This window comes from Phyllobates terribilis, unplaced genomic scaffold, assembly GCF_046119375.1.
Source record: "Phyllobates terribilis strain yellow unplaced genomic scaffold, ASM4611937v1 Scaffold_376__1_contigs__length_1858288, whole genome shotgun sequence".
NCBI classification, from domain to species: Eukaryota; Metazoa; Chordata; class Amphibia; order Anura; family Dendrobatidae; genus Phyllobates; species Phyllobates terribilis.
This window is the reverse complement of record NW_027363136.1, coordinates 1,402,042-1,415,803: the sequence shown is the minus strand read 5'-3', so window position 1 is coordinate 1,415,803 and position 13,762 is coordinate 1,402,042. Positions and strand designations below refer to the sequence as shown.

The 13,762-nt window shown below is 43.7% G+C and overlaps 9 non-coding genes across 9 annotated transcripts; all 9 read left to right on the top strand.

Annotated features, from left to right (window-relative positions):
* The first annotated feature begins 2,889 nt into the window (after positions 1 to 2,889).
* LOC141223499 (U2 spliceosomal RNA) lies at positions 2,890 to 3,082 on the top strand. Its single transcript, XR_012291109.1, has one exon. It is a non-coding gene; the product is annotated as a U2 spliceosomal RNA (small nuclear RNA).
* Positions 3,083 to 4,197: 1,115 nt separating this feature from the next.
* Positions 4,198 to 4,388, top strand: LOC141223218 (U2 spliceosomal RNA). Its single transcript, XR_012290854.1, has one exon. It is a non-coding gene; the product is annotated as a U2 spliceosomal RNA (small nuclear RNA).
* A 1,118-nt stretch (positions 4,389 to 5,506) lies between these two features.
* On the top strand, positions 5,507 to 5,697 carry LOC141223216 (U2 spliceosomal RNA). Its single transcript, XR_012290852.1, has one exon. It is a non-coding gene; the product is annotated as a U2 spliceosomal RNA (small nuclear RNA).
* Positions 5,698 to 6,812: 1,115 nt separating this feature from the next.
* Positions 6,813 to 7,003, top strand: LOC141223214 (U2 spliceosomal RNA). The gene has a single exon (XR_012290851.1). It is a non-coding gene; the product is annotated as a U2 spliceosomal RNA (small nuclear RNA).
* A 1,112-nt stretch (positions 7,004 to 8,115) lies between these two features.
* Positions 8,116 to 8,306, top strand: LOC141223213 (U2 spliceosomal RNA). Its single transcript, XR_012290850.1, has one exon. It is a non-coding gene; the product is annotated as a U2 spliceosomal RNA (small nuclear RNA).
* A 1,118-nt stretch (positions 8,307 to 9,424) lies between these two features.
* On the top strand, positions 9,425 to 9,615 carry LOC141223212 (U2 spliceosomal RNA). The gene has a single exon (XR_012290849.1). It is a non-coding gene; the product is annotated as a U2 spliceosomal RNA (small nuclear RNA).
* A 1,115-nt stretch (positions 9,616 to 10,730) lies between these two features.
* Positions 10,731 to 10,921, top strand: LOC141223211 (U2 spliceosomal RNA). Its single transcript, XR_012290848.1, has one exon. It is a non-coding gene; the product is annotated as a U2 spliceosomal RNA (small nuclear RNA).
* A 1,112-nt stretch (positions 10,922 to 12,033) lies between these two features.
* On the top strand, positions 12,034 to 12,224 carry LOC141223210 (U2 spliceosomal RNA). Its single transcript, XR_012290847.1, has one exon. It is a non-coding gene; the product is annotated as a U2 spliceosomal RNA (small nuclear RNA).
* A 1,115-nt stretch (positions 12,225 to 13,339) lies between these two features.
* On the top strand, positions 13,340 to 13,530 carry LOC141223209 (U2 spliceosomal RNA). Its single transcript, XR_012290846.1, has one exon. It is a non-coding gene; the product is annotated as a U2 spliceosomal RNA (small nuclear RNA).
* Positions 13,531 to 13,762: the final 232 nt, after the last annotated feature.

The following is a 13,762-nucleotide window of genomic DNA, read 5'->3' as shown; positions in this document are numbered from 1 at the left end:
ATAGGCAGGAAAACGTTCTTTTTTCAGATCATGTGTGTATGTTGTGTGAGTTGGATATAAAAGTTGATGGAGTGTTTGGGAGAGGATTGTGGAAGTTAAATGTTAAACTGTTAGAGAATGAAGATGTGAGAAAGGAGTATGAAAGGCGGTATGAAGAATGGTGTAAGCATAAAAATGAGTTTGGGAATGTTTGTGAGTGGTGGGACTGGGTGAAGAAACAAACAAAAATGTTCTTTAAAAATTTAGGATACAAGTATGCAGCAATTAAAAGAGAGAGTTTTGTTAAACTGAACGCGCGGTTGAGCGTTTTGTATAAGTTAAGGGAAGGAGGAGTTGAGGTGGAGGAGGATATTTTAGAGGTAAAAAAGGAGATTAGTGAGTTTTTGTTGGAGAGAGGGAGAAGCATAGTGTTTAGGGCAAAGATTGATAAGATGGAGCAGGATGAGAAATGTTCTCGGTTTTTCTTTAAAAAAGTTTTTGGAAAGAAACAGAGTATGAGCGTGGTGTATGGAGCAGATGGAAGTGAGGTGAGTGGAGAGGATATGTGTGAAGAGGTGGCTAAGTTTTATGAGGATCTGTATGCAGTGAAACAGAGGGATGAATGTTTGGAGAATGATGTTTTGAGTGTGTTAGAGAGTAAGTTGAGTGAAGCAGAAAGAGAGAGAGTGATGGGTGAGGTGACTGGTGATGAGGTATGGAAGGTTATGTGTAGTATGGCTTTGAATAAGACGCCGGGGGAGGATGGCCTCCCAGTAGAATTTTATCGTGTGATGTGGGGTGTGATTGGTAAGGACTTTGTGGATGTATGTAAGTATATGTGGGGAAACATGGAGGTGACTGAGAGTATGCGTGCAGGTATGGTTGTGTTAATTCCTAAGAAAGGGGATTTGAAAAGTCTGAGGAATTGGAGGCCAATAACGTTACTTAATTGTGATTATAAAATCTATGCAAAACTTATGGCTAATAGGATGCGTGATGTGATAGAGAGTGTGATTGGGGATGAGCAGTGTTGTGCGGTACCTGGGAGGCGGATTCATGAGTGTGTGTGTATGTTAAGAGATTGTCTATGGGATTGCATGGGTCGTAAGAAGAGTGTATTTTTGTTAAGTTTGGATTTTGAAAAGGCTTATGATAGGTTGTCGCATGGGTTTTTGTTCAGAGTGTTGTTAAAAATGGGTTTTCCGGCTGATTTTGTTGGGCGAGTGAGAAGTTTGTATGCGGGTGTTTATAGCTGTGTTTTAATGAATGGGTATGTGGGTAGGAAAGTGAATGTGTTTTCGGGTGTGCGACAGGGGTGTCCTTTGTCCCCTGTAGCATTTATTTGTGCAATTGAGCCATTGTTGTGTATGCTGAGGAAAGATAAGGTAATTCGTGGTGTGCAAGTGCCGGGAGGTGGAGGAAAAGAATGGAAGGTGAGTGGTTATATGGATGACGTGTGTGTATTATGTGATTCTGAATGTTCGGTGAGGCGGGTGAAGTTGTTAGTGTCTATTTTTTGTGGTGCATCTGCGTTTAAAGTGAATTGGGAAAAGAGTGAGTGTAAGGGTTTTGGAGGCGGAAGTTTAAGTAGGGATGTAGGTGTGAATGTAGTGAATGGACCTATTAAAGTTTTGGGTGTGAAGTTTTCAGAGAGTTTGGATGGGAAAGAAAGTTGGGATGATGCGAAAGGAAAAGTTGAGCAGAAGTTGAATTTTTGGAAATTGAGGAGTTTATCCTTTTTTGGGAAGATTTTAATTGTTAAGAGTGTGGTGTTGCCAATATTTTTATATATTGCGGTAGTATTTCCACCAGGATATATGTGTATGAGAAGCTTGAATAGAATTTTATTTGTTTTTTTGTGGAACTCGAAAATGGAGAGAGCTAGGAGAGAAATTTTGGTTAAAAGAGTGGAAAAAGGTGGTTTGGGTTTTCCGAATTTGGACGTGTTTTTTGGTGTGAATATCGTTGTGTTTGTTTTGAAAGTGATTAGGGCGGATGGAAAGTTTTCATGTATGAGTAGGTATTTATTTGGAGCGTATTTGTTTCGTTTAAAGTGGCAAGAAAGGGATTTGCGATGTCCGATTGCTTTTGAGGTGCCTGTATGGTATGTGTGGGTTTATAAGTTTTTGGTGAGGTATGAACTGTGTGATGCAGATGTGAGATTGCTGGAGAATAAGAAGGCTGTGTATAGGATGATTGAATGTAGAGAGGTAGAATGTGGAATAAATATGGTTAGGGGTGGTGATGTGCAGAAGGTTTGGAAGAAAGTGCGGATGAGTGGTATGACCAACAAACAGAGTGAAGTTGTGTGGCAGTCTTTACATGGAGTATTACCTGTGAGAGAGTTTCAGAGGAATAGAGGTTTGGTGAGGAGTGAAATGTGTCCAAGAAATGGCTGTGGTGGAAGGGAAAGTGTGTTGCATGTTTTTTGGAATTGCCAGTATGCTAGAGATGTGATTGGGAGAATGGGGCCTTTGTGTAAAGAATTGTGTGGTGTGAATTTGTTGTCTTTTGAGTTGTTTATGTTTGGTTTGGGAATATGTGATGGGACGAAGGAAAGAGTCTTGTGGTTGATGCTTGCATGTATAAAGGAAGTGTTATGGGATGTGAGGAATGTGTATGTGTTTAAAAGGAAGGAAATTGCTGTAAAGGATAGTGTGAAGGTGATTTTGGGGAAGATGTATGTGTGTTTCCTATGGGACAAAAAGAGGAGAGGGGAAGTGGATGCGGAGGGAATATGGAAAGTTAAAAAGTGGAGATATATTGTTAGTACCTCTTGATTTTTTTTATTGTTGTTTTGAAATATGAAATAAATATTTCCGATGATGATGGGGACAGCAAATTGCGTATTGGATTTGACGCAGCTGTTTTGATGGAATTTTCCTTTGTCTGGTTTCCATAGACTGTGGAATTTCCTCGTCTGAGGAGAAAAAAAAAAAAAAAAAAAAAATCTGTTCTTATCAGTTTAATATCTGATACGTCCCCTATCTGGGGACCATATATTAAATGGATTTTTAGAACAGGGAGATGGAAAAAGAGCTTGCTCTGTCCACTCCACGCATTGACCTGGTATTGCAGTATCTCCAGGACCGGTGCACCCCTTCTTTAATGCAGTTTCTAAAATCAGAAAGAATTGAATTCAATGTTTTTTGTTCATTTTGCTTGTTTGTCGGATTTTGGGATGGACTCTTTGGCTTTGCTTTTCTTCTCCTCATTGGATTTTTCATGTTCAAAGTTGCAGAAGCCAGATTACAAGCTCATTTTGGTTCAACTTCAGCAACTGTGCATTGCATTGCCATGTAATGTGATGCAATGCTATCTTTCTAGCTCTCCCTTTTTACTTCCTTTTGGATAAACAGACATATTAGGCAAGCATTTTGGAGCTTTCACCTAAATAACTACAGGTGGTGAGATAAGCTGCACAATATAATTGACCTTTCAGTATATTGTTGCACACACACCATCTATTTAGCAAATGCCCTTGTTATCAACAGCAGCCTTTTAAACTCACCTGAGCTAACAGGTATGTGCGCTGGTTACTCTGCTGCGCTTAAAATTTCTTTTTTGGTTTGCTACAATGCCTTTTCTGAAACGTTGTCTCCTTCTGCTGGAACACTGACTTCTTTCATTTAATGCCTGCAGACTATAAAAGAGAACCCAACCCAAAAAGTTTGGTTGATTAGTCTGTGGCATTCTGTTAAACTGTTGCTTATGGCGGTCTCTGTGAGCTTCTCAGCGACATTCAGCCAGCCAGGTATCCTGCCTGCAGTAGATGGAATGTGGCAATGGAACGCTGGCTGCGCGTGTCATAATAGGCTCTGAGCCTTTATATACCTGTGCACAGCAGCAGCCACCTTCAGTCTGCTGCTGGACAGCCAGCAGCAGCAGCAGCAGGAGAGGTATGTAATCAGGAGCCCTCCTGCTAAGGGTAGACAGCTGCTCGTTCCACCCCACCCCCCGCCTTAATTCGTTCTCCTCCCTTCCAACGGTGTTGAGGCGGGTGGGAACAGCAGGGGGTGAAGGTGCTGTGTTTAAAGAGGTGGAGTTATGCAGATCTAAAACGCGTGGATTGCAGCAGCAGCAAGCCGAAAAGTGCAGGCATGTAAGGGATCTAGAGGTTGACAACATGTCTTCTTAACGGGAGTCCAGGAGCTCATCTCCACAAATGGACTTTTCAGGATCCTTGGGTGGCTCCGTAGTTTGAAACCAATTCTGGTTATCGCTTCTCGGCCTTTTGGCTAAGATCAAGTGTAGTATCTGTTCTTATCAGTTTAATATCTGATACGTCCCCTATCTGGGGACCATATATTAAATGGATTTTTAGAACAGGGAGATGGAAAAAGAGCTTGCTCTGTCCACTCCACGCATTGACCTGGTATTGCAGTATCTCCAGGACCGGTGCACCCCTTCTTTAATGCAGTTTCTAAAATCAGAAAGAATTGAATTCAATGTTTTTTGTTCATTTTGCTTGTTTGTCGGATTTTGGGATGGACTCTTTGGCTTTGCTTTTCTTCTCCTCATTGGATTTTTCATGTTCAAAGTTGCAGAAGCCAGATTACAAGCTCATTTTGGTTCAACTTCAGCAACTGTGCATTGCATTGCCATGTAATGTGATGCAATGCTATCTTTCTAGCTCTCCCTTTTTACTTCCTTTTGGATAAACAGACATATTAGGCAAGCATTTTGGAGCTTTCACCTAAATAACTACAGGTGGTGAGATAAGCTGCACAATATAATTGACCTTTCAGTATATTGTTGCACACACACCATCTATTTAGCAAATGCCCTTGTTATCAACAGCAGCCTTTTAAACTCACCTGAGCTAACAGGTATGTGCGCTGGTTACTCTGCTGCGCTTAAAATTTCTTTTTTGGTTTGCTACAATGCCTTTTCTGAAACGTTGTCTCCTTCTGCTGGAACACTGACTTCTTTCATTTAATGCCTGCAGACTATAAAAGAGAACCCAACCCAAAAAGTTTGGTTGATTAGTCTGTGGCATTCTGTTAAACTGTTGCTTATGGCGGTCTCTGTGAGCTTCTCAGCGACATTCAGCCAGCCAGGTATCCTGCCTGCAGTAGATGGAATGTGGCAATGGAACGCTGGCTGCGCGTGTCATAATAGGCTCTGAGCCTTTATATACCTGTGCACAGCAGCAGCCACCTTCAGTCTGCTGCTGGACAGCCAGGAGCAGCAGCAGCAGCAGGAGAGGTATGTAATCAGGAGCCCTCCTGCTAAGGGTAGACAGCTGCTCGTTCCACCCCACCCCCCGCCTTAATTGGTTCTCCTCCCTTCCAACGGTGTTGAGGCGGGTGGGAACAGCAGGGGGTGAAGGTGCTGTGTTTAAAGAGGTGGAGTTATGCAGATCTAAAACGCGTGGATTGCAGCAGCAGCAAGCCGAAAAGTGCAGGCATGTAAGGGATCTAGAGGTTGACAACATGTCTTCTTAACGGGAGTCCAGGAGCTCATCTCCACAAATGGACTTTTCAGGATCCTTGGGTGGCTCCGTAGTTTGAAACCAATTCTGGTTATCGCTTCTCGGCCTTTTGGCTAAGATCAAGTGTAGTATCTGTTCTTATCAGTTTAATATCTGATACGTCCCCTATCTGGGGACCATATATTAAATGGATTTTTAGAACAGGGAGATGGAAAAAGAGCTTGCTCTGTCCACTCCACGCATTGACCTGGTATTGCAGTATCTCCAGGACCGGTGCACCCCTTCTTTAATGCAGTTTCTAAAATCAGAAAGAATTGAATTCAATGTTTTTTGTTCATTTTGCTTGTTTGTCGGATTTTGGGATGGACTCTTTGGCTTTGCTTTTCTTCTCCTCATTGGATTTTTCATGTTCAAAGTTGCAGAAGCCAGATTACAAGCTCATTTTGGTTCAACTTCAGCAACTGTGCATTGCATTGCCATGTAATGTGATGCAATGCTATCTTTCTAGCTCTCCCTTTTTACTTCCTTTTGGATAAACAGACATATTAGGCAAGCATTTTGGAGCTTTCACCTAAATAACTACAGGTGGTGAGATAAGCTGCACAATATAATTGACCTTTCAGTATATTGTTGCACACACACCATCTATTTAGCAAATGCCCTTGTTATCAACAGCAGCCTTTTAAACTCACCTGAGCTAACAGGTATGTGCGCTGGTTACTCTGCTGCGCTTAAAATTTCTTTTTTGGTTTGCTACAATGCCTTTTCTGAAACGTTGTCTCCTTCTGCTGGAACACTGACTTCTTTCATTTAATGCCTGCAGACTATAAAAGAGAACCCAACCCAAAAAGTTTGGTTGATTAGTCTGTGGCATTCTGTTAAACTGTTGCTTATGGCGGTCTCTGTGAGCTTCTCAGCGACATTCAGCCAGCCAGGTATCCTGCCTGCAGTAGATGGAATGTGGCAATGGAACGCTGGCTGCGCGTTTCATAATAGGCTCTGAGCCTTTATATACCTGTGCACAGCAGCAGCCACCTTCAGTCTGCTGCTGGACAGCCAGCAGCAGCAGCAGCAGGAGAGGTATGTAATCAGGAGCCCTCCTGCTAAGGGTAGACAGCTGCTCGTTCCACCCCACCCCCCGCCTTAATTGGTTCTCCTCCCTTCCAACGGTGTTGAGGCGGGTGGGAACAGCAGGGGGTGAAGGTGCTGTGTTTAAAGAGGTGGAGTTATGCAGATCTAAAACGCGTGGATTGCAGCAGCAGCAAGCCGAAAAGTGCAGGCATGTAAGGGATCTAGAGGTTGACAACATGTCTTCTTAACGGGAGTCCAGGAGCTCATCTCCACAAATGGACTTTTCAGGATCCTTGGGTGGCTCCGTAGTTTGAAACCAATTCTGGTTATCGCTTCTCGGCCTTTTGGCTAAGATCAAGTGTAGTATCTGTTCTTATCAGTTTAATATCTGATACGTCCCCTATCTGGGGACCATATATTAAATGGATTTTTAGAACAGGGAGATGGAAAAAGAGCTTGCTCTGTCCACTCCACGCATTGACCTGGTATTGCAGTATCTCCAGGACCGGTGCACCCCTTCTTTAATGCAGTTTCTAAAATCAGAAAGAATTGAATTCAATGTTTTTTGTTCATTTTGCTTGTTTGTCGGATTTTGGGATGGACTCTTTGGCTTTGCTTTTCTTCTCCTCATTGGATTTTTCAAGTTCAAAGTTGCAGAAGCCAGATTACAAGCTCATTTTGGTTCAACTTCAGCAACTGTGCATTGCATTGCCATGTAATGTGATGCAATGCTATCTTTCTAGCTCTCCCTTTTTACTTCCTTTTGGATAAACAGACATATTAGGCAAGCATTTTGGAGCTTTCACCTAAATAACTACAGGTGGTGAGATAAGCTGCACAATATAATTGACCTTTCAGTATATTGTTGCACACACACCATCTATTTAGCAAATGCCCTTGTTATCAACAGCAGCCTTTTAAACTCACCTGAGCTAACAGGTATGTGCGCTGGTTACTCTGCTGCGCTTAAAATTTCTTTTTTGGTTTGCTACAATGCCTTTTCTGAAACGTTGTCTCCTTCTGCTGGAACACTGACTTCTTTCATTTAATGCCTGCAGACTATAAAAGAGACCCCAACCCAAAAAGTTTGGTTGATTAGTCTGTGGCATTCTGTTAAACTGTTGCTTATGGCGGTCTCTGTGAGCTTCTCAGCGACATTCAGCCAGCCAGGTATCCTGCCTGCAGTAGATGGAATGTGGCAATGGAACGCTGGCTGCGCGTGTCATAATAGGCTCTGAGCCTTTATATACCTGTGCACAGCAGCAGCCACCTTCAGTCTGCTGCTGGACAGCCAGCAGCAGCAGCAGGAGAGGTATGTAATCAGGAGCCCTCCTGCTAAGGGTAGACAGCTGCTCGTTCCACCCCACCCCCCGCCTTAATTCGTTCTCCTCCCTTCCAACGGTGTTGAGGCGGGTGGGAACAGCAGGGGGTGAAGGTGCTGTGTTTAAAGAGGTGGAGTTATGCAGATCTAAAACGCGTGGATTGCAGCAGCAGCAAGCCGAAAAGTGCAGGCATGTAAGGGATCTAGAGGTTGACAACATGTCTTCTTAACGGGAGTCCAGGAGCTCATCTCCACAAATGGACTTTTCAGGATCCTTGGGTGGCTCCGTAGTTTGAAACCAATTCTGGTTATCGCTTCTCGGCCTTTTGGCTAAGATCAAGTGTAGTATCTGTTCTTATCAGTTTAATATCTGATACGTCCCCTATCTGGGGACCATATATTAAATGGATTTTTAGAACAGGGAGATGGAAAAAGAGCTTGCTCTGTCCACTCCACGCATTGACCTGGTATTGCAGTATCTCCAGGACCGGTGCACCCCTTCTTTAATGCAGTTTCTAAAATCAGAAAGAATTGAATTCAATGTTTTTTGTTCATTTTGCTTGTTTGTCGGATTTTGGGATGGACTCTTTGGCTTTGCTTTTCTTCTCCTCATTGGATTTTTCATGTTCAAAGTTGCAGAAGCCAGATTACAAGCTCATTTTGGTTCAACTTCAGCAACTGTGCATTGCATTGCCATGTAATGTGATGCAATGCTATCTTTCTAGCTCTCCCTTTTTACTTCCTTTTGGATAAACAGACATATTAGGCAAGCATTTTGGAGCTTTCACCTAAATAACTACAGGTGGTGAGATAAGCTGCACAATATAATTGACCTTTCAGTATATTGTTGCACACACACCATCTATTTAGCAAATGCCCTTGTTATCAACAGCAGCCTTTTAAACTCACCTGAGCTAACAGGTATGTGCGCTGGTTACTCTGCTGCGCTTAAAATTTCTTTTTTGGTTTGCTACAATGCCTTTTCTGAAACGTTGTCTCCTTCTGCTGGAACACTGACTTCTTTCATTTAATGCCTGCAGACTATAAAAGAGAACCCAACCCAAAAAGTTTGGTTGATTAGTCTGTGGCATTCTGTTAAACTGTTGCTTATGGCGGTCTCTGTGAGCTTCTCAGCGACATTCAGCCAGCCAGGTATCCTGCCTGCAGTAGATGGAATGTGGCAATGGAACGCTGGCTGCGCGTGTCATAATAGGCTCTGAGCCTTTATATACCTGTGCACAGCAGCAGCCACCTTCAGTCTGCTGCTGGACAGCCAGGAGCAGCAGCAGCAGCAGGAGAGGTATGTAATCAGGAGCCCTCCTGCTAAGGGTAGACAGCTGCTCGTTCCACCCCACCCCCCGCCTTAATTGGTTCTCCTCCCTTCCAACGGTGTTGAGGCGGGTGGGAACAGCAGGGGGTGAAGGTGCTGTGTTTAAAGAGGTGGAGTTATGCAGATCTAAAACGCGTGGATTGCAGCAGCAGCAAGCCGAAAAGTGCAGGCATGTAAGGGATCTAGAGGTTGACAACATGTCTTCTTAACGGGAGTCCAGGAGCTCATCTCCACAAATGGACTTTTCAGGATCCTTGGGTGGCTCCGTAGTTTGAAACCAATTCTGGTTATCGCTTCTCGGCCTTTTGGCTAAGATCAAGTGTAGTATCTGTTCTTATCAGTTTAATATCTGATACGTCCCCTATCTGGGGACCATATATTAAATGGATTTTTAGAACAGGGAGATGGAAAAAGAGCTTGCTCTGTCCACTCCACGCATTGACCTGGTATTGCAGTATCTCCAGGACCGGTGCACCCCTTCTTTAATGCAGTTTCTAAAATCAGAAAGAATTGAATTCAATGTTTTTTGTTCATTTTGCTTGTTTGTCGGATTTTGGGATGGACTCTTTGGCTTTGCTTTTCTTCTCCTCATTGGATTTTTCATGTTCAAAGTTGCAGAAGCCAGATTACAAGCTCATTTTGGTTCAACTTCAGCAACTGTGCATTGCATTGCCATGTAATGTGATGCAATGCTATCTTTCTAGCTCTCCCTTTTTACTTCCTTTTGGATAAACAGACATATTAGGCAAGCATTTTGGAGCTTTCACCTAAATAACTACAGGTGGTGAGATAAGCTGCACAATATAATTGACCTTTCAGTATATTGTTGCACACACACCATCTATTTAGCAAATGCCCTTGTTATCAACAGCAGCCTTTTAAACTCACCTGAGCTAACAGGTATGTGCGCTGGTTACTCTGCTGCGCTTAAAATTTCTTTTTTGGTTTGCTACAATGCCTTTTCTGAAACGTTGTCTCCTTCTGCTGGAACACTGACTTCTTTCATTTAATGCCTGCAGACTATAAAAGAGAACCCAACCCAAAAAGTTTGGTTGATTAGTCTGTGGCATTCTGTTAAACTGTTGCTTATGGCGGTCTCTGTGAGCTTCTCAGCGACATTCAGCCAGCCAGGTATCCTGCCTGCAGTAGATGGAATGTGGCAATGGAACGCTGGCTGCGCGTTTCATAATAGGCTCTGAGCCTTTATATACCTGTGCACAGCAGCAGCCACCTTCAGTCTGCTGCTGGACAGCCAGCAGCAGCAGCAGCAGGAGAGGTATGTAATCAGGAGCCCTCCTGCTAAGGGTAGACAGCTGCTCGTTCCACCCCACCCCCCGCCTTAATTGGTTCTCCTCCCTTCCAACGGTGTTGAGGCGGGTGGGAACAGCAGGGGGTGAAGGTGCTGTGTTTAAAGAGGTGGAGTTATGCAGATCTAAAACGCGTGGATTGCAGCAGCAGCAAGCCGAAAAGTGCAGGCATGTAAGGGATCTAGAGGTTGACAACATGTCTTCTTAACGGGAGTCCAGGAGCTCATCTCCACAAATGGACTTTTCAGGATCCTTGGGTGGCTCCGTAGTTTGAAACCAATTCTGGTTATCGCTTCTCGGCCTTTTGGCTAAGATCAAGTGTAGTATCTGTTCTTATCAGTTTAATATCTGATACGTCCCCTATCTGGGGACCATATATTAAATGGATTTTTAGAACAGGGAGATGGAAAAAGAGCTTGCTCTGTCCACTCCACGCATTGACCTGGTATTGCAGTATCTCCAGGACCGGTGCACCCCTTCTTTAATGCAGTTTCTAAAATCAGAAAGAATTGAATTCAATGTTTTTTGTTCATTTTGCTTGTTTGTCGGATTTTGGGATGGACTCTTTGGCTTTGCTTTTCTTCTCCTCATTGGATTTTTCAAGTTCAAAGTTGCAGAAGCCAGATTACAAGCTCATTTTGGTTCAACTTCAGCAACTGTGCATTGCATTGCCATGTAATGTGATGCAATGCTATCTTTCTAGCTCTCCCTTTTTACTTCCTTTTGGATAAACAGACATATTAGGCAAGCATTTTGGAGCTTTCACCTAAATAACTACAGGTGGTGAGATAAGCTGCACAATATAATTGACCTTTCAGTATATTGTTGCACACACACCATCTATTTAGCAAATGCCCTTGTTATCAACAGCAGCCTTTTAAACTCACCTGAGCTAACAGGTATGTGCGCTGGTTACTCTGCTGCGCTTAAAATTTCTTTTTTGGTTTGCTACAATGCCTTTTCTGAAACGTTGTCTCCTTCTGCTGGAACACTGACTTCTTTCATTTAATGCCTGCAGACTATAAAAGAGACCCCAACCCAAAAAGTTTGGTTGATTAGTCTGTGGCATTCTGTTAAACTGTTGCTTATGGCGGTCTCTGTGAGCTTCTCAGCGACATTCAGCCAGCCAGGTATCCTGCCTGCAGTAGATGGAATGTGGCAATGGAACGCTGGCTGCGCGTGTCATAATAGGCTCTGAGCCTTTATATACCTGTGCACAGCAGCAGCCACCTTCAGTCTGCTGCTGGACAGCCAGCAGCAGCAGCAGGAGAGGTATGTAATCAGGAGCCCTCCTGCTAAGGGTAGACAGCTGCTCGTTCCACCCCACCCCCCGCCTTAATTGGTTCTCCTCCCTTCCAACGGTGTTGAGGCGGGTGGGAACAGCAGGGGGTGAAGGTGCTGTGTTTAAAGAGGTGGAGTTATGCAGATCTAAAACGCGTGGATTGCAGCAGCAGCAAGCCGAAAAGTGCAGGCATGTAAGGGATCTAGAGGTTGACAACATGTCTTCTTAACGGGAGTCCAGGAGCTCATCTCCACAAATGGACTTTTCAGGATCCTTGGGTGGCTCCGTAGTTTGAAACCAATTCTGGTTATCGCTTCTCGGCCTTTTGGCTAAGATCAAGTGTAGTATCTGTTCTTATCAGTTTAATATCTGATACGTCCCCTATCTGGGGACCATATATTAAATGGATTTTTAGAACAGGGAGATGGAAAAAGAGCTTGCTCTGTCCACTCCACGCATTGACCTGGTATTGCAGTATCTCCAGGACCGGTGCACCCCTTCTTTAATGCAGTTTCTAAAATCAGAAAGAATTGAATTCAATGTTTTTTGTTCATTTTGCTTGTTTGTCGGATTTTGGGATGGACTCTTTGGCTTTGCTTTTCTTCTCCTCATTGGATTTTTCATGTTCAAAGTTGCAGAAGCCAGATTACAAGCTCATTTTGGTTCAACTTCAGCAACTGTGCATTGCATTGCCATGTAATGTGATGCAATGCTATCTTTCTAGCTCTCCCTTTTTACTTCCTTTTGGATAAACAGACATATTAGGCAAGCATTTTGGAGCTTTCACCTAAATAACTACAGGTGGTGAGATAAGCTGCACAATATAATTGACCTTTCAGTATATTGTTGCACACACACCATCTATTTAGCAAATGCCCTTGTTATCAACAGCAGCCTTTTAAACTCACCTGAGCTAACAGGTATGTGCGCTGGTTACTCTGCTGCGCTTAAAATTTCTTTTTTGGTTTGCTACAATGCCTTTTCTGAAACGTTGTCTCCTTCTGCTGGAACACTGACTTCTTTCATTTAATGCCTGCAGACTATAAAAGAGAACCCAACCCAAAAAGTTTGGTTGATTAGTCTGTGGCATTCTGTTAAACTGTTGCTTATGGCCGTCTCTGTGAGCTTCTCAGCGACATTCAGCCAGCCAGGTATCCTGCCTGCAGTAGATGGAATGTGGCAATGGAACGCTGGCTGCGCGTGTCATAATAGGCTCTGAGCCTTTATATACCTGTGCACAGCAGCAGCCACCATCAGTCTGCTGCTGGACAGCCAGCAGCAGCAGCAGCAGGAGAGGTATGTAATCAGGAGCCCTCCTGCTAAGGGTAGACAGCTGCTCGTTCCACCCCACCCCCCGCCTTAATTGGTTCTCCTCCCTTCCAACGGTGTTGAGGCGGGTGGGAACAGCAGGGGGTGAAGGTGCTGTGTTTAAAGAGGTGGAGTTATGCAGATCTAAAACGCGTGGATTGCAGCAGCAGCAAGCCGAAAAGTGCAGGCATGTAAGGGATCTAGAGGTTGACAACATGTCTTCTTAACGGGAGTCCAGGAGCTCATCTCCACAAATGGACTTTTCAGGATCCTTGGGTGGCTCCGTAGTTTGAAACCAATTCTGGTTATCGCTTCTCGGCCTTTTGGCTAAGATCAAGTGTAGTATCTGTTCTTATCAGTTTAATATCTGATACGTCCCCTATCTGGGGACCATATATTAAATGGATTTTTAGAACAGGGAGATGGAAAAAGAGCTTGCTCTGTCCACTCCACGCATTGACCTGGTATTGCAGTATCTCCAGGACCGGTGCACCCCTTCTTTAATGCAGTTTCTAAAATCAGAAAGAATTGAATTCAATGTTTTTTGTTCATTTTGCTTGTTTGTCGGATTTTGGGATGGACTCTTTGGCTTTGCTTTTCTTCTCCTCATTGGATTTTTCATGTTCAAAGTTGCAGAAGCCAGATTACAAGCTCATTTTGGTTCAACTTCAGCAACTGTGCATTGCATTGCCATGTAATGTGATGCAATGCTATCTTTCTAGCTCTCCCT